This window comes from Salmo trutta, chromosome 13, assembly GCF_901001165.1.
Source record: "Salmo trutta chromosome 13, fSalTru1.1, whole genome shotgun sequence".
NCBI classification, from domain to species: Eukaryota; Metazoa; Chordata; class Actinopteri; order Salmoniformes; family Salmonidae; genus Salmo; species Salmo trutta.
Genome location: NC_042969.1, coordinates 53,248,041 through 53,270,342, shown reverse-complemented (window position 1 = coordinate 53,270,342; position 22,302 = coordinate 53,248,041). Strand labels below are relative to the sequence as shown.

General features: G+C 42.2%; 1 long non-coding RNA gene across 1 annotated transcript; it reads right to left on the bottom strand.

Annotated features, from left to right (window-relative positions):
- Nucleotides 1-4,596: 4,596 nt before the first annotated feature.
- Nucleotides 4,597-20,774, bottom strand: LOC115206007 (uncharacterized). Its single transcript, XR_003880726.1, has 4 exons — nucleotides 20,303-20,774; nucleotides 11,560-11,725; nucleotides 7,085-7,152; nucleotides 4,597-4,803 (listed from the first exon to the last, which is right to left on the bottom strand). It is a non-coding gene; the product is annotated as an uncharacterized LOC115206007 (long non-coding RNA).
- Between the last annotated feature and the right edge of the window lie 1,528 nt (nucleotides 20,775-22,302).

Genomic DNA, 22,302 nt, shown 5'->3' with positions numbered 1-22,302 from the left:
CAGAGCAAAAATCTTTTTTATAATTTAGAATTAATTCTTCACTTGCACAAGAGAAAAACGGGATTAAAAGTGATTTACACTCATTATTCAACATCACCTGTTCCTCAGCTCACATTAGCATGAAACCCTCAGTAGCTTTTCGCTAATAAAGGTTTAATTAAGGGCTTCATCCGGGGTTGCCCCAGATCTCTTTAACCCAGCTCTAATCAGTGATCACACAGCGTACCATCCAACTAACACACCTGTCCAAAAGAGACCTGGCTCTTAGTTAATTTAGTATGGGTCCATCATGGAGCAGATTTGTGTGGGCCTACACGTGCTGAGGGTCCACCAGTCAACCATGACTTAGAGAGTCGAGAGACAATGCTCAATACATTTTGCTTCAATTAAAAGGTAATCCAGCTAAATCTTTTTCATTGGCTGGATTTGGTGTCTGTGGTCAGTGAGCAGCAGTATTTCTCGTGCCTTTGTCAAAGTCAGAAATTGTCATTGTTGAAATAACCATCCCTGTGCCAAAATGTTGTACATTTCAATTTGCCCTGAGCGTACAGTATACACAGGTATTTTGCTAGAGGTAAAAGTTAAAGAGAGTAGTGTAATTTAAAGTCTCAAATTTTCCACCACTTTCAGCGCTCAGGTACACAATTTGACAGTGACCCTTTAAAAACGGCTGCATGTTTTCTGAGGCAGACTCATTCCCTTTGTGATGCACTGACCGAGCTAGCTACTGGCCAGTGTTCTAGGCTTTCCCCTCGCACTGCTTGCGTCGTCATCAGTATTAATGCAGCTCATGTGGTGGAGGGCCATTATGGGTTATCACACACTGCTACTGTAACATATCTCCCACCCCACCAAAGAGCAATGAACCAACAGACAGGGGGGAAGATATTGAGAAACGCGCATTCCTAAAACCAGCATTGTCTGCTTCAGACCAGTCTCCTGCTGAGAGCATGACGGGTCTAGAATCTGGTCTTCCTTCATGCCTGGTAGCCCTTCTGCTCCACACATACAACCCCCCCTCTATAATAACCAGCCTCGGCTAATGGTTTTCAGAAAAACACATTTTACAGCCCATAATGCATGAAGATGAGCTTTATTGTTTGTGTTAGCAACCTGGACTCCAGGGTAGACGTAACAAAGTAAATGTAAACCTGGGACACTCCAATATGTTACGTTTCATTTGATATATATTAATTTGTGGATGTCCATCATCCATTTCGTATGATATGTTACGAATTACAATTCCTACAATATGTTGCGAATTGCACTTCGTACAATAAGTTAATCACTGGCAAAAATCCTTAAAGAGTCCAACCACCCAAGCCATTCTGTTCTCCATGCTTCCGCACGGCAAGCGATACCAGTGCATCAAGTCTGATCCCAACAGGCTTCTGAAAAGCTTCTATCACAATGCCATAAGACTGCTAACTAGCTAACTAACTAGCTAACAAAATGGCTACACAGACTGAGTTGTCCTTTGTATTTTAATCTATGCACACAGGGCCCTACACACTATGCACACTGATACCCCAACACACATAAACACTCACTCTATCATTTGCTCACACACACATAATACGCACATACATTTAAACTGACTCTGCACACAACCACTCGCATACAATCATTATATATGCTGCTGCTGCTACTCTGTTTATCATATATCCTGGTGCCTTGTCCCCTTACCCCTATACATAGAGTCTGAAGTTTACATACACCTTAGCCAAATACATTTAAACTCCGTTTTTCACAATTCCTGACATTTAATCCTAGTAAAAAGTCCCTGTCTAGGTCAGTTAGGATCACCACTTTATTTTAAGAATGTGAAATGTCAGAATAATAGTAGAGAGAATGATTTATTTCAGCTTTTATTTCTTTCATCACATTCCCAGTAGATCAGAAGTTTATATACTCAATTAGTATTTGATAGCATTGCCTTTAAATTGTTTAACTTGGGTCAAACGTTTTGGGTAGCCTTCCACAAGCTTCCCACAATAAGTTGGGTGAATTTTGTCCCATTCCTCCTGACAGAGCTGGTATAACTGAGTCAGGTTTGTAGGCCTCCTTGCTCGCACACGCTTTTTCAGTTCTGCCCACATATTTTCTATAGGATTGAGGTCAAGGCTTTGTGATGGCCACTCCAATACCTTGACTTTGTTGTCCTTAAGCCATTTTGCCACAACTTTGGAAGTATGCTTGGGGTCATTGTCCATTTGGAAGACCCATTTGAAACCAAAGTTTAACTTCCTGACTGACGTCTTGAGATGTTGCTTCAATATATCCATATAATATTCCTTCCTCATGATGCCATCTATTTTGTGAAGTGCACCAGTCCCTCCTACAGCAAAGCACCCCCACAACATGATGCTGCCACCCCCGTGCTCCACGGTTGGGATGGTGTTCGTCGGTTTGCAAGCCTACCCCTTTTTCCTCCAAAAATAACGATGGTCATTATGGCCAAACAGTTCTGTTTTTGTTTCATCAGACCAGAGGACATTTCTCCAAAATGTACGATCTTAGTCCCCATGTGCAGTTGCAAACCGTAGTCTGGCTTTTTTATGGCGGTTTTGGAGCAGTGGCTTCTTCTTTGCTGAGCGGCCTTTCAGGTTATGTCGATATAGGAGACATTTTACTGTGGATATAGATACTTTTGTACCTGTTTCCTCCAGCATCTTCACAAGGTCCTTTGCTGTTGTTCTGGGATTGATTTGCACTTTTCGCACCAAAGTACATTCATCTCTAGAAGACAGAACGCGTCTCCTTCCTGAGCGGTATGACGGCTGCATGGTCCTATGGTGTTTATACTTGCATGCTATTGTTTGTACAGATGAATGTGGTACCTTCAGGCATTTGGAAATTGCTCCCAAGGATGAACCAGACTGATTTATTTTGATTTTCCCATGATGTCAAGCAAAGAGGCACTGAGTTTGAAGGTAGGCCTTGAAATACATCCACAGGTACACCTCCAATTGACTCAAATTATGTCAATTAGCCTATCAGAAGCTTCTAAAGCCATGACATCATTTTCTGGAATTTTCAAGCTGTTTAAAGGCACAGTCAACTTAGTGTATGTAAACTTCTGACCCACTGGAATTGTGATACAGTGAATTATAAGTGAAATAATCTGTCTGTAAACAATTGTTGGAAAAATGACTTGTGTCATGCACAAAGTAGATGTCCTAACCAACTTGCCAAAACTATAGTTTGTTAACAAGAAATTTGTGGAGTGGTTGAAAAACAAGTTTTAATGACTCCAACCTAAGTGTATGTAAACTTCTGACTTCAACTGTATCTACCTCTATCGATCCAGTATCACTGCACATTGTAAATAAGGTACTGGAACTGACCCTGTATATAGTATGTTTACTTACTTTGTGTTCTTCTTATTCTTACATCTTGTGTTTTTGTTCTACCTTGTTATTTTTAGTGTTACAGTGTTACATTATTGATTACTGCATTATTAGGGTTAGGGCTTGCAAGTAAGGCATTTCACTGTACTTGTTCATGTGACATTAAAACTTGAAACTAGGCTAGGGGTTATCCAGGCTGTATCACAACCAGCCATGATTGGGAGCCCCATAGGGCCACGCAGAATTGGCCCAGCGTTGTCCGGGTTTGGCCAGTGTAGGCCGTCATTGTAAATAAGAATTTGTTCTTAACTGACTTGCCTAGATAAATAAAGGTTAAATAAATAATAAAATAAATAGACGTTAAGGTTAAACGTTAGGTTAAAGGGTTAAGGTTAGGGGAAGGGTTAGCAAACATGCTAAGTAGTTGCAAAGTTACTAATTAGCTAAAATATTAAAGTAATCCGTGATGAGATTCGAACACGCAACCTCTAGGCATTTGCACAACCACAAAACTTTTGGTTTTGCCTTAAGTAACCTTCTGTCTCATGTAACTATACCAAACGTAACATATCATACTCATTTGAGTGTCCCGGATTTACATTTACTATGTTACGTCCAGCCTATGAGACCAGGCTGGTGTTAGTGCAGTGGAGTGGAGTTGAGCAGCAGTGCTCAGAGGAATTTCGGCCACCCTGTTAAGCTCTTGGATGTTAAAGGTAGACAGTCTGGTGTTCCGGGGGTAGCACAGTGGGGCATCCACGCCAAATGCAAAGAGTCATAGTAGTGGCCCTGGAGTGCTGGAACAAAGCCAGCATGTAAACACTGTGGATGAAGCTGGTCTCTTCCATTGACTTCATATTCTTATTCACGTTCACACTTCTTCACTGGATTGATGTTAGGCCTGGGGTCCTGTCAAACACTCCAGTGTAGCTAATGATGTGATGAAAGAAAGAGCAGTTGTGTCATTATCGCTGTATCTGTGAATGTGAGATAATACTGTATTCTGAACACACATAATAATGGATTTCCATTCTAAGCTGTGGGTCTTCGCTACAGTTCTTTTCACATACACACACACACACACACACACACACACACACACACACACACACACACACACACATACACACACACATCAGTGGTGTAGCACAGTTTTGTATGTGTGAGGGGAGGGGACGGGGCGGGCAACCCCAAAAGAAGACAGCTAAATTCCTGCAATTCTACACATTTTGCCATGGGCCAAAGATTTTTTTTGTTGCAGTTTTATTGTCAATATCATGCTATTCTACACACCCTGCCATGAGTGAGAGAACATTTTGCTATTACACATTTTGCCATGAGGCTGAGATGTATTTTTGCCTGTTTAGAGCACATTTCCTGCAGGTGGGGGTCCTTCAGGGGTCCCTTTGGCCCCTCTCCAGCAATGGCAAGCGTAGTCTCTCTGACCAGCCATCTGAGAAGTGTGGCATGGCCATGTGGAAAAAGAGCATGAGGAAGAGGGAAAGAACTGTGAGTAATAATAATTCATATAATTTGCAAAGCACTTTCATCACACCCAAGGCAGCGGATTTGCATCAATAGAGTGTATGCATAGGGGCATATTGTCGTTAGTAAGGTTGGGGGTTCTTCTGTACTGCTGCAGTCAAAAGACAGGCGCATACTGTGACTTGTACACTGAGTGTATAAAACAGTAGGAACACCTGCTTTTTCCTTGACATAGACTGACCAGGTGAATCCAGATGTAAGCTATGATCCCTTATTGATGTTACTTGTTAAATCCTTCAACGATGCTCGGTTTTTCACTCTAAACAGTTTCCACTGCATATCAAGAATAGCCCACCACCCAAGGACATTCAGCCAACTTGACACAAATGTGGGAAGCATTGGAGTCAACATTGGCCAGCATCCTTGTGGAACGCTTGACACCTTGTAGAGTCCATGTCCCGACGAATTGTCCCAATATTTGGAAGGTGTTCCTAATGTTTTGTACACTCAGTGTAGTACAGAGCATTCGGAAAGTATTCAGACCCCTTCCCTTTTCCACATTTTACATTACAGCCTCATTCTAAAATGTATTATATACATTTTGTTCCTCATCAATCTACACACAATACCCCATAATGACAAAGCAAAAACAGTTTTTTAGAAATGTTTGATAATTTATGAAAAATTAAAAACGGAAATACCTGATTTACATAAGCATTCAGATCCTTTGCTATGAGACTCGAAATTGAGCTCAGGTGCATCCTGTTTCCATTGATCATCCTTAAGATATTTCTACAACTTGATTGGAGTACACCTGTGGTAAATTCAATTGATTGGACATGATTTGGAAAGGCACACACCTGTCTATATAAGGTCCCACAGTTGACAGTGCATGTCAGAGCAAAAACCAAGCCACAAGGTCGAAGGAATTGTCCGTAGAGCTCAGAGACAGGATTGTGTCGAGGCACAGATCTGGGGAATAGTACCAAAAAATGTATGCAATTGAAGGTCTCCAAGAACACAGTGGCCACCATCATTCTTAAATGGAAGAAGTTTGGAACCACCAACACACTTCCTAGAGCTACCGGCCAAACTGAGCAATCGGGGGAGAAGGGCCTTGGTCAGGGAGACTTTGTTGAAGCACCTTTTTGGTCTGTAATCACTGCCAAAGGTGTTTCAACAAAGTTCTGAGTAAAGGGTATGAATACTTATAGAAATGTGATATTTCCATTTTTTTATTTTATTCCAAAAAATTCTAAAAACCTGTTTTTGCTTTGTCATTATAGGGTATTGTGTGTAGACTGAAGGAAAAACAAAAATGTTATACATTTTATAATAAGGCTGTAACGTAACAAAATGTGGAAAAAGTCACGGGGTCTGAATCCTTTCCGAATGCACTTGGTTAAGGTTAGGGTAAGTGTACACTTGCGTAATGAAGGGCATTGACCCGATATCTGAGAATAGAGCTTCAGCTTTGTTTTCACTAACTGTTCTAAATGCTGATATTGATGGGGAGGGATAGGTTTCCCTTGAAATGGACAGATAGTCAATTAATCTAGTCCAGCACTCATCAACTAAGAGACTGGTAGCATGGATCACTGAGCACAATTGGTGCTTCACAAAGTGATTGGACCAGTGGCTTTGTCTGGGTTGGCTTGGCAGCAGGAAGAAAAGGCACCAAAAAACAAACAAACAAAAACATTTGTGTTCACTTGTGATTTGTTATGAAAGTGAGTGATCTGGAAGAGCAAATAATATCATCAACGCCAAAATGAGTTATTCTGCCAGAACATTCATGTTCCCCTCTGAAGATAATGCTACACAAAAACATCTCTAGCCCTCTAAAGCCACAGGATATTGTCATATCCCCCAAGATACAGTACAATATACAGTATTTGATCTCACTGAGTGAGTCGTCCTCTCTTGTCTGACACTGGGCCACATTCTATCATACAAAGCATCACTCCAGTGCAATTTAAAAAATATATTTCTATTGTATTTTGCCATATTGACACCTAAAACACTTTTTAAATAAACCTCAACCTTTCTGTTCAGCCTAATTTTGAACAGATTGAAATGATTAGCATCAATAAACAGACTAAGTTTAACTCAAAATGAGAGATGACAAAAATGCAACAGGGTTTCCGAAACTGATTTGTTTGTGGTCGCAGCACAAGGAGAGGCATGGAATGAACGGGGGAGTTTATTGGATAAAGAAATGTTAGATAAAGTCTGGTTTCGGGCCCCACTTCTACTTCCTGTGGTCTTTGTGTTCCCTACTGCTGACCCAGCCAGTCCAAGAGAGTGCCGCAGTGTCCTGAAAGGAAAAAACATTGCTACAGTTATATAGTGAACATGCTAACACCCTATACTAAACTTATATACAGTACAGTTATATAGTGAACATACTGACACCCTATACTAAACTTATATACAGTACAGTTATATAGTGAACATACTGACACCCTATACTAAACTTATATACAGTACAGTTATATAGTGAACATACTGACACCCTATACTAAACTTATATACAGTACAGTTATATAGTGAACATACTGACACCCTATACTAAACTTATATACAGTACAGTTATATAGTGAACATACTGACACCCTATACTAAACTTATATACAGTACAGTTATATAGTGAACATACTGACACCCTATACTAAACTTATATACAGTACAGTTATATAGTGAACATACTGACACCCTATACTAAACTTATATACAGTACAGTTATATAGTGAACATACTGACACCCTATACTAAACTTATATACAGTACAGTTATATAGCGAACATACTGACACCCTATACTAAACTTATATACAGTACAGTTATATAGTGAGCATACTGACACCCTATACTAAACTTATATACAGTACAGTTATATAGTGAACATACTGACACCCTATACTAAACTTATATAGAGTACTGTTATATAGCGAACATACTGACACCCTATTCTAAACTTATATACAGTACAGTTATATAGTGAGCATACTGACACCCTATACTAAACTTATATACAGTACAGTTATATAGTGAACATACTGACACCCTATACTAAACTTATATACAGTACAGTTATATAGTGAACATACTGACACCCTATACTAAACTTATATACAGTACAGTTATATAGTGAACATACTGACACCCTATTCTAAACATGTACAAGTAATGGGGTTCAGCCAAAAGGTACGGCATAGTAATAATCACAAAAATACAGCAGAGACCACAGTCCAATAAACGTATGTTAATCTAACGAGGCGGGGAAGTGGAATTGGTTCCTTCACTGAACCTGCTCCTCTCCCAACACAACTAAATCAAGTATCCTGTGACGGCAGGCTTTCCGTTAAGCAGTCAATTAAGTGATAATGCCCTCGAAGCCGGTGTTTGGAGCATATACAGTATTGGCACGGGTGTTTTTAGGCCCGAGACGAAGTCAAACCGTGCCAATATATCCTCCAAACAGCAGCTTCGAGGGCATTATCACTTTTACACAATGTGTTACCAACATATTCAAATAATGATTGACATATTTGAATTAAAAACGTTATTTTGCTGAATTTAATCATACTATATTTCATCCTTCCACAAGATATAGTGCCGACACAAATCTAGGGTTGCTACCCAAGCCGGCTGGTCGTTCGTTCTATCAGTTCGGTTGCTAGAGATGCGACCCAGTCGTTCAGTCTTTTTGTTTTGTATCTATGGACGCGACCCAGTCGTTCGTTCTAAATGTTCCATTGCCATACTGGCAATGTTATTATCCCTTGCTTGCTAGCTTGCCAACTACAGCTAACTTACAGTCACATCAGAAAGTGCAGCAAGAATATCAGCATAGTAGCTGCATTTGCATTTGTTTACGGTAAGCTGTTTTCTAGTGAATTTATTTGCATACATCCATAACAATGAGCTAATGAGACGCAATTTCGACTGGCATTGAAAATGTGCTCACTAGTCAGGATACTGATGTTCAGAGGAGCTCGCCAACAACACAGCTAACACAATCAATTGAAACTGAAGCTGGAAAGACTGCAAACTAGCTGCGTTTCATTTGACCTTTTTTCAATTTACATTTATTTGTATATATCCATAAAAATGATGCCAGCTGATTCATGATTTTGACTGGCTGAGAAACGCTGCCTGACTGTCTGTCTCGTCCCGACACGTTCATTACTACGGGACAACTGGATATCAAATTTGAATATTGAAACAATGTCGGAGAGACAGACAAGGTTTATACAAATCTCTGCTGTTGAAAACTAAATATTAGTCTAAAAGAAATGTGAGATAATGTCTAGATGCTTTTATAATGGAGATCAAGTTTATAAATTGCCTGGCTGGGCTGATGAGACAGTGGATTTTGCAGTCAGTTGGAACAGAGTAAATAGGCATTTTAAAGTCATAGATTTAGCAGGTGGTAACCTGTGGAATAGACACCGGCTGGAATGCGGTTTTAACCAATCAGCATTCAGGATTAGACCCACCCCTTGTATAAAGTGGCGTAAATTCTGTGGCTTTTGGGTACACACAGTAAATAACTGCAAACAGCCAGCAGAGGGATAATTAGAGCATGTGCATTGCCAATAAAAGTCTGCAGTGACGGAAATATACAAACACAGGCCCACCGCTCAGTACACAGCTGCATCCAGGCAGCCAGCACAATCGGAGCATCACTCATCCTCCATACACAAACCACCCTCTTAATGGAACCACTGAATAGACCTGTTATCCTCTCTCGTGGTGATACAAGAACAGACTCCTTCAGGAAGTGGAAAGGATACATCTTGGCAGTCGTGTGAGAAATGTGGAGTGTGTTAAAGGTGATTATGATGTCACGCTCATAAATTATTCTGGACACAGTGGAAGGCATGCAAGGTTTACCTAACAGCCTGTTGGTCAAGACATGCGTGCCTGTGTCACCGGACCAGTTTAGTGCACCTGAATTACTTTAGCAGCACTGTGGCCTGCAAGGCAATCTCATTCCGCCAGGCACGGCAACCTTAACAAGAAAGCATTTTCACCATAAAATGGGAGAGGATTTTGTCAGTCTGAAATCTGCATACAGCAGGCCCACAAGGGAATCGTATTTGAATACAGGAAGTACTAATCAGCAGTACATTCTAAAGGTGGAGGAAGAGACACTGCCGCTGCTCTGTGCTCTGACAGTCTTGGATAGGATCCAAAATCCCCTGAAAAGCAAGAGCCCCAGCTCCCATGGGGCAATTCCCTTACATTATCCGCAGAGAGGTGCAATAGAGCCTCCCCTTCTATCCCAACTGTATAACTTTAGAGGTCAAAGCATAGATCCAACATTTTTGTCAGGCTTAGTAATAATGTGCTTTGGAGCTGTGCAGGCATTGGATTCGTTTAATTGCTTTCTAGAATGATTTCCCTGTACTGTGTTGCACATTTTCTTGTCACTCCTAATCTAATATTTTTGAGGTATTGTGCTATTATCATCATCTTGCATTAAGCTGAATTGCCATTTTGCAGATTTGAACGGTCTTATTGACAGCTCATTTCCAAGTTTTACACATCTTGTAAACACTTTGCGAAGATGAAATGCTAAATTGCTCAGAAATATACATGAGTGGATGTAAAAGCCGTATATGCAAGTCATTTGGCACCTTTCTCCTCCCAGACTGGCTGTGGTTACAGTGCCAGCGCCAGACATACATCACTCCTGTCAATTGTCAGATGTGACCTTGGATTTCAGTAAGGCAGCATTTGAGGTCTACGGAGACTTTTCCGCACAGGGAGTCAATGGCGTGTTTCCAATGCTTATGCGCTGTCCCTTATAATAGCTATGTCCTTTCTTTGGTGCCAGTGACCTCTCCATCTTTTAATCCCCCAAATGCAAAAGGAAGACATATTCAGAGCAAAATACTATTCCATGAGTACAAAATCATTGGTAAAAAAAAACATTGTGCACAAAAAGCTACTGTACAGGTATGCATCCATTTCATTGCGCTTGAACGAGAGGGCTTTCTATAATATTGGGTTTGATCCAGGGAAGGCACAAATAATGTTAGTCTACCCATTGGTTGGATGCGTATCTCCTGAAGATCTAAAAATAGATTCTGTAGAAGATCTAAAAACATGTCAAATGTAAACATGTCCATCGTGGCCAGGAGCATGGAGCAGACATGAGTCTATCCAGTAGTATTGGTGCTCTTTCTGTCTGTTTGCTCCCTGTTGAGAGGTCTGTGAGGTGGATGCACATACGCAGGCGTAATCAGAGCCTGTTAAAACCCTATCTAGAGATAGGAGAGCTGCCTCTGGTTTGGTTTTTCTGCCCAAGGCCTCAGTGGGAGGCTCGCTGCGTGACTTCCCAAAGTTCCTCCTCCAGACAAAATGGAAATCAAACTGACTAAGTGCATCCGGAAGACAAATTCATGCGCATTAAAGCAAGTCAATGAAATGTGAATCTCATTCTTATCACAGGGAGATGTGTATGTAGAGGCGCCGGACTACTAATAGTACTGCCAGACAATATAACATTATTTACCATGTCTCTCTCTCTAGCATTCGTTATCTATCTCAATCTGAAGCAGTCGAAAACTAGGGTCAGTTGTCTGAGTGCACTTTGGCATCTCCTCCTCCTGTACCGAAATAAGGTTATCACTGGCCATTTCTGTATAGTGTTACTTTTCGGTTTTCACTTTAAGTGCTGTGTTAGCATTCTGTGCTCATACGGCGAGCCTCACCTTCTTTGAGATTTTCTTAAGCGATGCCTTCCGTGTGCGCCAGTACTCTGCTCTCAGCTATTAGATTAGTCAAGATCCACCAAGGTGCAATATTCTGTTCCATTGTGGCCCCTGAGTAACTATGAAGCTGTTGAGTGAGAGAAAAAAGATTCTCGGGACCTGGGACCTGTGGGTCAGAGAAAAATGGAGGATCAATCAAGATCATATAATGCACACTGAAATTGTTGAGAGCCAGTGTGATACTTTTATATATGCATTTCCACTCGTCATCTAAAGTCTCAGAATGAGAGACTAAGGTAATGGACCTCTGATCAAAAGAGATAAAAGAGATGTGAGTAATGGAATGGAGAGTGGGTTTCTATAAGCTGTGAGGCAGCTCCCTCTACAGTTATCTCTACACCGTACACGATCGAGACGTGACAGAAGCCTAAACGAGGCCCGTTATCATTCCCTCCACTCATATTTATTTAGATGAGTGATTTAACATAGATTCCACTTGTTACTTCATATTGGTTGAATTACAATAGAACCCAATATTTATTTGTACATATATTTGACCAGGGGTTTCATTAAAACTGTGTGTGACTGTCAGAGCTTTATCTTGGGGCTAAGATTGGTGTTCTGTATATCCTGCATGAGGTCTGCTTGCCAAGTTTGCTCTTTACACCCATTCTAATAAACACCCATCTGTTTTTAAACGATCTGGAGATAAGATGCATTACAAAATGATTCAGCTTCAGTCTATTTTGGAAGTCTAAAGAAGTCAGTTGGGTTTACTGTCCCTAATTCTGCCGAGACAGAATCATAAAGTCTCCATGGAAATTCAGAACAACTGGAGATTTAAAAAGACCATAGAGCAACGTATGTTACTTTCTAATGAATAACACACAAAAAATACTATTGAAGTGCATTGTAATCTGCAATATACTGTACAGCAATATATGGACAGATAAACCCCCAACACAATGTAACCAGTCCTATAGGACATTCATAAAACATAGTCTTGTTGTGCTGTAACAGGCACCGTATAGAAACCGAGACACCTCATTGGTTTTTCTGGTGGGGCGGGGCGGGTGGGGCAAGCGGGGGTGTTGGATGGGGGGTTTTATTGAAGGAACGATTCACCCATTTTGAATGTTGAAGCGATGTTCTATCGATTCCCGGGGTCATTTCATGTTGCCATGTGTACCTGAGCAATTCGCCATTCAAGCAGGCAGAAATACAGGCAGAAAATGATCACATGATGATCTGATCATATGATGCAAAACTTGTCATACCGGCTTTATTTCTGCCTGCTTGAACGGCGAATAACTCAGAGACACATGACATGACCCCGGGAATCGATAGAACATCACTCAGATATGCACAAAATACGATATAACATTCAATATGGGTGAATCTTTCTGTTAAGTAGACCTCAGCCAGCTGTTATTGTATTGGTGCCCATGGGAGAGCCATAAGATTTAACCAAATATTACAGATTTCCCCCACACACAGTAACGGTAGTACATTTTGGGCAAATTTTATGACAAGCCAAACGCTTTCTGAACCCAAACTGACATCTCTCTAATAAATACATTATGAGAAAAACAACTTTGTTTGAGGTCTGCGGTCGTTCTCAAAGCGCATGAAGCAGTCGTATCTGCCTGCTGATCGCTAAGCAGGGGGGAGCATGCGCTGTTTTCTAGCTCGAACTTTGCGTCCCTTGAAACCGAAAAGGACGAAGTAATGAATGACAAAGATTTTAAATGAAATGTTCTTTGTTACTGTAATCATTGTGTGTGTTCTTGGGCTTAATTGTGTTTGATGATAATGAACTAGATGATAAGTGAGCCTATAGCCATCCATTTCAAGCAAACTGGATTGTTAGCTAGCTACTAAGGAACCATTTAATCAACCTTGTACAGTACCAGTCAAAAGTTTGGACACACCTACTCAATCCAGGGTTTTTTGTTATTTCGACTGTTTTCTACATTGTAGAATAATAGTAAAGACATCAAAACTATGAAATTACACATGGAATCATGTAGAAACCAAAAAAGTGCGAAAACAAATCAAAGTATATTTTAGATTATTCAAAGTAGCCACCCTTTGACTTGATGGCAGCTTTCCACACTCTTGGCATTATCTCAACCAGCTGCACCTGGAATGCTTTTCCAGCAGTCTTGAAGGAGTCCTCACATATGCTGAGCACTTCTTGGCTACTTTTCCTTCACTTTGCGGTCCAACTCATCCCAAACCATCTCAATTGGGTTGCGATCGGGTGATCGTGGAGGCCAGAACATCTGATGCAGCACTCCATCACTATCCTTCTTGGTCAAAAAATAGCCCATACACAGCCTGGAGGTGTGTTGGGTCATTATCTTGTTGAAAAACAAATGATAGTCCCATTAAGCGCAAACCAGATGGGATGGCGTATCACTGCAGAATGCTGTAGCCATGCTGGTTAAGTGTGCCTTGAATTCTAAATAAATCACAGACAGTGTCACCAGCAACAACAAAAAAAACAACATCACACCTCCTCCTCCATGCTTCATGTGTGGGAAAGTAATTTTTCTAATCACCAAAGGAGAACCTTTAGGGAACATCACAGTTCTGAGAACGTTCAATTAACCCAATAAAATAACATAATGTTTTGGTGTGTTAGAGAACATTTACGGTGCATTCAGAAAGTATTCAGACCCCTTCACTTTTTCCACATTTTGTTACGTTACAGACTTATTCTAAAATGGGATGAAATTGTTTTTTTCCCCCCAATCTAAAGACAATAACCCATAATGACAATGAAAAATAGGTTTTTCTAAATATCACATTTACATAAGTATTCAGACCCTTTACTCAGTACTTTGTTTTGGCAGCGATTACAAACTCAAGTCTTCTTGGGTATGACGCTACAAGCTTGGCACACCTGTATTTGGGGAGTTCCTCCCATTCTTCTCTGCAGATCCTCTCAGGCTCTGTCAGGTTGGATGGGGAGTGTCGCTGCACAGCTATTTTCAGGTCTCCCCGGAGATGTTAAATTGGGTTCAAGTCCGGGCTCTGGCTGGGCCACTCAAGGACATTCAGAGACCTGTCCCGAAGCAACTCCTGCTTTGTCTTGGCTGTGTGCTTAGAGTTGTTGTCCTGATGGAAGGTGAACCTTCGCCCCAGTCTGAGGAACTGAGCGCTCTGGAGCAGATTTTCATCAAGGATCTCTCTGTACTTTCCTTCGTTCATCTTTTCCTCAATCTTGACTAGTCTCCCAGTACCTGCTGCTGAAAAACATCCCCACAGCATGATGCTGTCACCACCATGCGTCACCGTAGGGATGGTGCCAGGTTTCCTCTAGACGTGATGCTTGACATTCAGGCCAAAGAGGTTAATCTTGGTTTCATCAGACCAGAGAATCTTGTTTCTCATGGTATGAGAGTCTTTAGGAGTTCCTGAGTGCAGCAGCGGTCTAAGGCACTGCGTCTCAATGCAAGAGGTCCCTGGTTCAAGTCCCAGTCCCATAGGGTGGTGCATAATTGGCCCAGCGTTGTCCGGGTTTGCCCGGGGTAGGCTATCATTGCAAATAAGAATTTGTTCTTACAGTGAGGGAAAAAAGTATTTGATCCCCTGCTGATTTTGTACGTTTGCCCACTGACAAAGAAATTATCAGTCTATAATTTTAATGGTAGGTTTATTTGAACATTGAGAGACAGAATAACAACAACAAAAATCCAGAAAAACGCATGTCAAAAATGTTATAAATTGATTTTGAAACCTACCATTAAAATTATAAACTGATCATTTCTTTGTCAGTCGGCAAACATACAAAATCAGCAGGGGATCAAATACTTTTTTCCCTCACTGTAACTGACTTGCCTAGTTAAATATCATTTTTTTATGAAAAGTGCCTTTTGGCAAACTCCCTGCGGGCTGACATGTGCCTTTCAATGAGGCTTCCATCTGCCCACTCTACCATAAACGCCTGATTGGTGGAGTGCTGAGAGATGGTTGTCCTTTTGGAAGGTTCTCCCATCTCCACAGAGGAACTCTGGAGCTATGTCAGAGTGACCATCGAGTTCTTCGTCACCTCCCAAGGCCTTTCTCCCCCGATTGCTCAGTTTGGCAAGAAAGGCTAGCTCTAAGAACAGTCTTGGTGGTTCCAAACTTTTTCCATTTTAGAATGATGGAGGCCACTGTGTTCTTGGGGACCTTTAATGCTGCAGACATTTTTTGGTACCCTTCCCCAGATCTGTGTCTCGACACAATCCTGTCTCGGAGCTCTGCGGACAATTCCTTCGACCCCTTGGCTTGGTTTTTGCGCAGACATGCACTGTCAACTGTGGGACCTTATATAGACAGGTTTGTGCCTTTCCAAATCATGTCCAATCAATGGAATTTACCACAGGTGGACCCCAATCAAGTTGTAGAAACATCTCAAGGATGGTCAATGGAAAAACGATGCACCGGAGCTCAATTTCGAGTCTGATATCAAAGGGTCTGAATACTTATGTAAATAAGGTATTTCTAAACACCTGTTTCCGCTTTGTCATTATGGGGTATTGTGTGTAGGTAGATTGATGAGGGAAAACAATTATTTAATACATTTTCGAATAAGGCTGTAACGTAACGAAATGTGGAAACAGGGAAGGGGTCTGAATACTTTTTGAATGCACTGTACATAACGTTCCCCTGTAAAAACCCACCACCCGCCAACCCCCCTTTTACTGTTACTCTCTGTTCATCATATATGCATAGTCACTTTAACCATATCTACATGTACATACTACTGTCATGACTTCCGCCGAAGTCGGCCTCTCTCCTTGTTCGGGCAGCGTTCGGCGGTCGACGTCACCGGCTTACTAGTCACCACCGATCTATGTTTCCCTGTTCGTTTTGTTTTGTTTTAATTATACACACCTGTTTTCAATTCCCTGATTATGTTCCTTATTTAACCCTCTGGCTTCCCTTTTTTCCTTGTCCGTGATTGTTCATGTTTGGTGGTTGTTGGAGGTGTTTCTCCCAAACCTGTTATTTTGCTGTGGGAGAATTTTGATTGTGGTTTTTGAGTAAACACGTTTGTTTGAACTTATCCCTGTGTCCTGCGCCTGACTCCGCTACTTCTCCAAACGAAAGCGTTACAGAATCACAGACCATTTTAATGGAGTCAGCAGGAGCAGCCAGCCCTCCTCTCCCAGTAGAGGAGCGTGTCCAGCAGCACGAGTTACAGAGTCTCGGGACAGCCATGGATCGCGTGCTGCAGACCATGGAGAGATGGGAGAGAAGAGGATTTCCCTTCGACCCAGCCACACCACCGCCACCCGCACCTCTACCTACACCCATGCCCACCCATCCGTCGTCAGTATCCAGTGGGATTCGGCTCTCGCTCTCAGGAGCGTATGACGGAACAGCTGCCGGGTGCCAGGGGTTCCTACTCCAGCTGGAGCTCTACCTGGCAGCTGTCCAGCCAGCCCCTTCGGGACGCGAGAGAGTGAGCGCCCTCATCTCCTGTCTGACTGGTAAAGCCCTTGAGTGGTCCAACGCCATCTGGGGAAGGGAAGGCCCGACTCTGGATGACTACGAGGACTTCTCCCGCTGCTTTCGGGCAGTATTTGATCATCCACCTGAAGGGAGAGCGGCGGGGTAGCGCTTGTTTCATTTAAGACAGGGGATGAGGAGCGCTCAGGAGTTTGCGCTGGACTTTAGAACTCTGGCGGCGGGCGCGGGATGGAATGAACGGGCCCTGATCGACCACTACAGGTGTAGTTTGCGAGAGGACGTTCGTAGGGAGCTAGCCTGCAGGGACACCACCCTCAACCTGGACCAGCTGGTGGACTTATCTATCCGGCTGGATAACTTTTTGGCCTCCCGCGGACGTCCGGATCGGGGTCCGTCAGTTCCATCCCCCAGCCCCTTAGACCTATGGAGTTGGGAGGGGCTGCGACGAGGGGGACCGGAGGGGGGACCATTCCCTGCACTAGCTGTGGCCGCAGAGGGCACACTGCTGGTCGGTGCTGGGGAGGTTCTCCAGGAAGTCGAGGTGGCAGCCGGAACACTGGTGGTTCATCTCAGGTGAGTAGGCACACGACTCACCCAGACCCCCTGTTGCTCACATGTGGTTATCTATAGGTTATCTATATGCCGATTTGGCATATTCGTGAGACTCAATTACCACCCCATCGACCGGGGGATTGTGCGATAAATCTCCGGGTGGGCGCTGCACTTCCCAGGAGTCACGTGTATCCTCTGTCACAGGAGGAGACGGCGGCTATGGAGACATATGTCACCGAATCTCTGGGACAAGGATACATTCGGCCCTCCACTTCACCTGTCTCCTCGAGTTTCTTTTTTGTGAAGAAGAAGGATGGAGGTTTACGCCCGTGCATTGACTATCGAGGTTTGAACCAGATTACGGTAAAATACAGTTACTCGCTGCCTCTCATCGCTAGTATGACAGAGTCATTGCACGGGGCGCGCTTCTTCACAAAATTGGACCTCAGGAGCGCGTACAACCTGGTGCGTATCCGGGGAGGGGATGAGTGGAAGACAGCATTTAGCACCACTTCTGGGCACTATGAGTACCTCGTCATGCCGTATGGGTTAATGAATGCTCCATCTGTCTTCCAATCCTTTGTGGATGAGATCTTCAGGGACCTGCACGGGCGGGGTGTAGTGGTGTATATAGATGACATTCTAATATACTCCACTACCCGCGCTGAGCATGTGTCTCTTGTACGCATGGTGCTTGGTCGACTGTTGGAGCATGACCTTTACGTCAAGGCGGAGAAATGTCTGTTCTTTCAACAGTCCATCTCCTTCCTAGGGTACCGTTTTTCCGCGTCAGGGGTGGAGATGGAGAATGACCGCATTTCAGCCGTGCGTAATTGGCCGACTCCAACCACGGTAAAGGAGGTGCAGCGGTTTTTAGGGCTTGCCAACTACTACCGGAGGTTTATCCGGGGTTTTGGGCAGGTGGCTGCTCCCATTACCTCCTTGCTGAAGGGGGGACCGGTGCGACTGCAGTGGTCGGCTGAGGCGGACAGGGCTTTTGGTCACCTGAAGGCTCTGTTTACCACGGCTCCAGTGCTAGCGCATCCTGATCCCTCCTTAGCGTTCATAGTTGAGGTGGACGCGTCCGAGGCTGGAATAGGGGCTGTGCTATCTCAGCGCTCGGGTAAGCCACCAAAACTCCGCCCCTGTGCTTTCTTTTCGAAGAAGCTCAGTCCGGCGGAGCGAAACTATGATGTGGGGGATAGGGAGTTGTTGGCTGTTGTCGGGGCTCTGAAGGCGTGGAGACATTGGCTTGAGGGGGCTAGACACCCTTTCCTCATTTGGACTGACCACAGAAATCTGGAGTACATTCGGGCAGCGAGGAGACTGAACCCTCGCCAGGCAAGGTGGGCCATGTTTTTCACACGCTTTGTTTTCACCCTCTCCTACAAACCAGGTTCCCAGAACGTGAAGGCAGACGCACTGTCCCGGCTGTATGATACAGAGGAGCGGTCCACAGAGCCCACTCCCATGATTCCAGCTTCTTGCCTGGTGGCACCGTGGTATGGGAGGTGGACGCGGACATCAAACGGGCGTCACGTGCAGAACCCACTCCCCCCCAGTGTCCCGTTGGGCGCGTGTACGTTCCATTTGATGTCCGCGATCGTTTGATCTGTTGGGCCCACACATCACCCTCCTCTGGTCATCCTGGTATTGGTCGGACGGTGCGCTGCCTTGCGGGGAAGTACTGGTGGCCCACGTTAGCTAAGGACGGGAGGGTTTATGTCTCCCCCTAATGTTTTCTTTTCTTGGTATTTCATTACTTTAACAGAAACATTTACTAAAAGCTCAAATATGTTTACAATTTTAGTAATGTTCTAGTAATGTTCTCCAACTGGTTTGGCATTGGGAATGTTCTCAAAAAGTTCAGACAACGTTAAGAAATAGCATTCTTCTGTGGGTATGTCAATAATTCAGCATTGCATTTCATACAGGTTTGCTCATGGTTCTAAAATCATGTTCTCAAGTCGTCCCAAGAACATTAAGAAACAACATTCGTCTGTGGGAATTTCAGTACTTCAGCAAAACGTTTCCTTCAGGTTTCCTCATGCTTGTTTTTAAAGTCATGTTCTCAAATTGTTTGAGAACGTTAAGAAAACTTTCCATAAAAACTACAATAATTTTCTGGTAACATTCAGAAAACTTTGTAAGAATCTTATTTAAAAACATATACATTCTGTTCTTGGCATCAATAAAACTCTCTATCTTCTATATGTTAAGTGTGATCTTAATGAAGGCTTGTTTCCTTTGAAATGGGCTCTGCTTGAATAGACTAAAATCAACGGTTTTGTATGCATAAAAAACATGGCATGCTAGCTCCATCCTGGTGGCTCAGTGAACTAATTACAAGAATGAAAATTATAGGTTCGAATCTCACTGATGCCATGTCACAATAAAAAATGAATGTGTTCGCATGATTAAATCCTAAGGAAATGAATTTCCATATGATCTATCATTGCGTTAAAATAAAAGTTCACATAAGATAGCAGTGTAATTAAGTCTTATTGGAACAAAAACTGTTCTCAGTGTTCATAAAACCTCCAAGGAAAACTTCCAAGGAACCAGAGTAAAAGATTATCGAAACCTCCCTGCAACCTAAAAATAAATGTTTGCAGAACAGGATAAATGCTCGCTTCTATTCTCAGAATGTTTAAAAACGTTTAGTTTTACCGATCATGAAATGCATGGCTTCGTTCCCACACCCAAAGTGAAACCAAAAACATACCTTCCCACAACTTCCAAGGAACCAAATGAGCTAGATGGGTACTCTCGGAAATCCCAGACCTAGCTGGAATATTACGGGAGGCAACCCATCTGACTAAAATAACTATTATGACATCCTCACTGTGTACTGATCATCTCTGTAGTCAACTGCTGGAGATGTCTTAGAGCATTGCTATAGTTATATGGAAAGAGGGATAGACAGTCTGAATCTTCTTCCCGTAGACTATTGAGATTCAATGGAGTGATAAAGACAAGTGCAATGTCGCCCTCCAGTGATAGGAAAATATAATCCGTGAAATCACCAATATTATTTGTAGACACATTGCCGGGTTGGCATTTTTGGGCCTATCAGGTATGACATGCAACCTTTCATAAAATTATATATCAATGTCTTGGAACATGTGGCCTTGATAAAATCTAAGAGAAAATTGGTAACTTCTCATTCGTAACAATAAATATTGCATGTTGCCTAATGGGCCCATCAACAGCTTAAAATTAAATATTTGTGCGTTCTGTTGCCTAAAGTCGAAGTAAAGCTGCATCACAGATTATCCATTATATTGACCAGATGCTCCAGTGGTCGCTCTAACAATTAAAATAAATGTCTTCCAAAATGGAAGGCAGTCGGAGGAGATGATAAATTGTAGAAATGGGCGGGGTTTAAGACTTTGTGTCTGTGGTAAATAGTGACATCCAGGCACAACACCGATATAGTGTTTTTTCACAAAGGTGCAGTGATGTCACGCGTCCTACTTATGTCAGTACACTCGTAACAACGGAATTAACTATTTTTAACAAAGAAATCAACATTTCCCAACTGGCTGATGATACTACTCTTTTCTTAAGAGACAAAGACCAGGTCGCCCATGCCCTTAATGCTATAACTGCATTTTCTATTGCGTCAGGATTAAAACTGAATGTTTCGAAATGTGAAATCTTATGTTTATTTGACTCTGATGATAAAGAAATAGAAAATATTCCTGTAAAGAACTGTGCTAAATATTTAGGAATACATATGTAAAAAAAAACACTTAGTCAGACAACATATGAATTTCTCTCCTAAAATTAAGAAAACCAAAAATATATTTAATACTTGGCTACAAAGAGATCTTTCTATACTTGGGAGAGTACTTCTGTCCAAGGCAGAGGGACTGTCTCGCTTTGTGTACCCCTCATTATCTTTATTTGTAAATCCTGCTACTTGTAAAGAGATCAATAAGACCTTTCTTGACTTCATCTGGAAAAATAAGTCTCACAAACTAAAAAAGTCAGTCCTTTCTAATAAGAGCTGGAGGAGGTCTGGAATTGTTGGATTTGTGACATAAATTACACTTCCAAGATAAACTGGTTGAAAAGATATTTGATCAATACTGATTCAACATGGTATTTCATTCCAAATAATGTGTTTAATAAGTTGGGAGGTCTTCAATTTTTACTGAATGGAAATTATATTCCTGATAGATTACCCGCTAAATTGGCTAGGTTTCACCAACAAGCTTTAATGGCCTGGAAATAGGTTTCCTGAACAATGTTTCCCCACAAAAAGCTCTTTTGTGGAATATTTCAGACATAACTGTAAGGAATAAGTCATTGTTCTACCCTAGCTGGCACGAGAGGAATATTGACTTTGTTCTTGATGTTTTCGACAACAAGGGTAATATTCTCACATATGAACAACTTATAACATTGAAAGAGTTTCCAATACCTTTCAGAGAGTTTATTTCTGTGATCAAAGCCGTTCCCAGTGGTCTAACTACACTAATGAAAACTCATCTTAGCTTTGGTAATGATCACAAAGTTTATCCAGAACTCAGATTGGAAGGCGTGGGCTTACTTGAGAAATCTTGTTGTAATAAATATATAAGACAAATTCTTCATTCACAAAACCAACTTACAACATTTTTCTGGAACATGCTTATTCCTGACATTGTCTGGAAAAATGCATGGTTAAGGCCTTACAAATATTGTATACCAAACAAAGTTAAGGAAGTGCACTTTAAA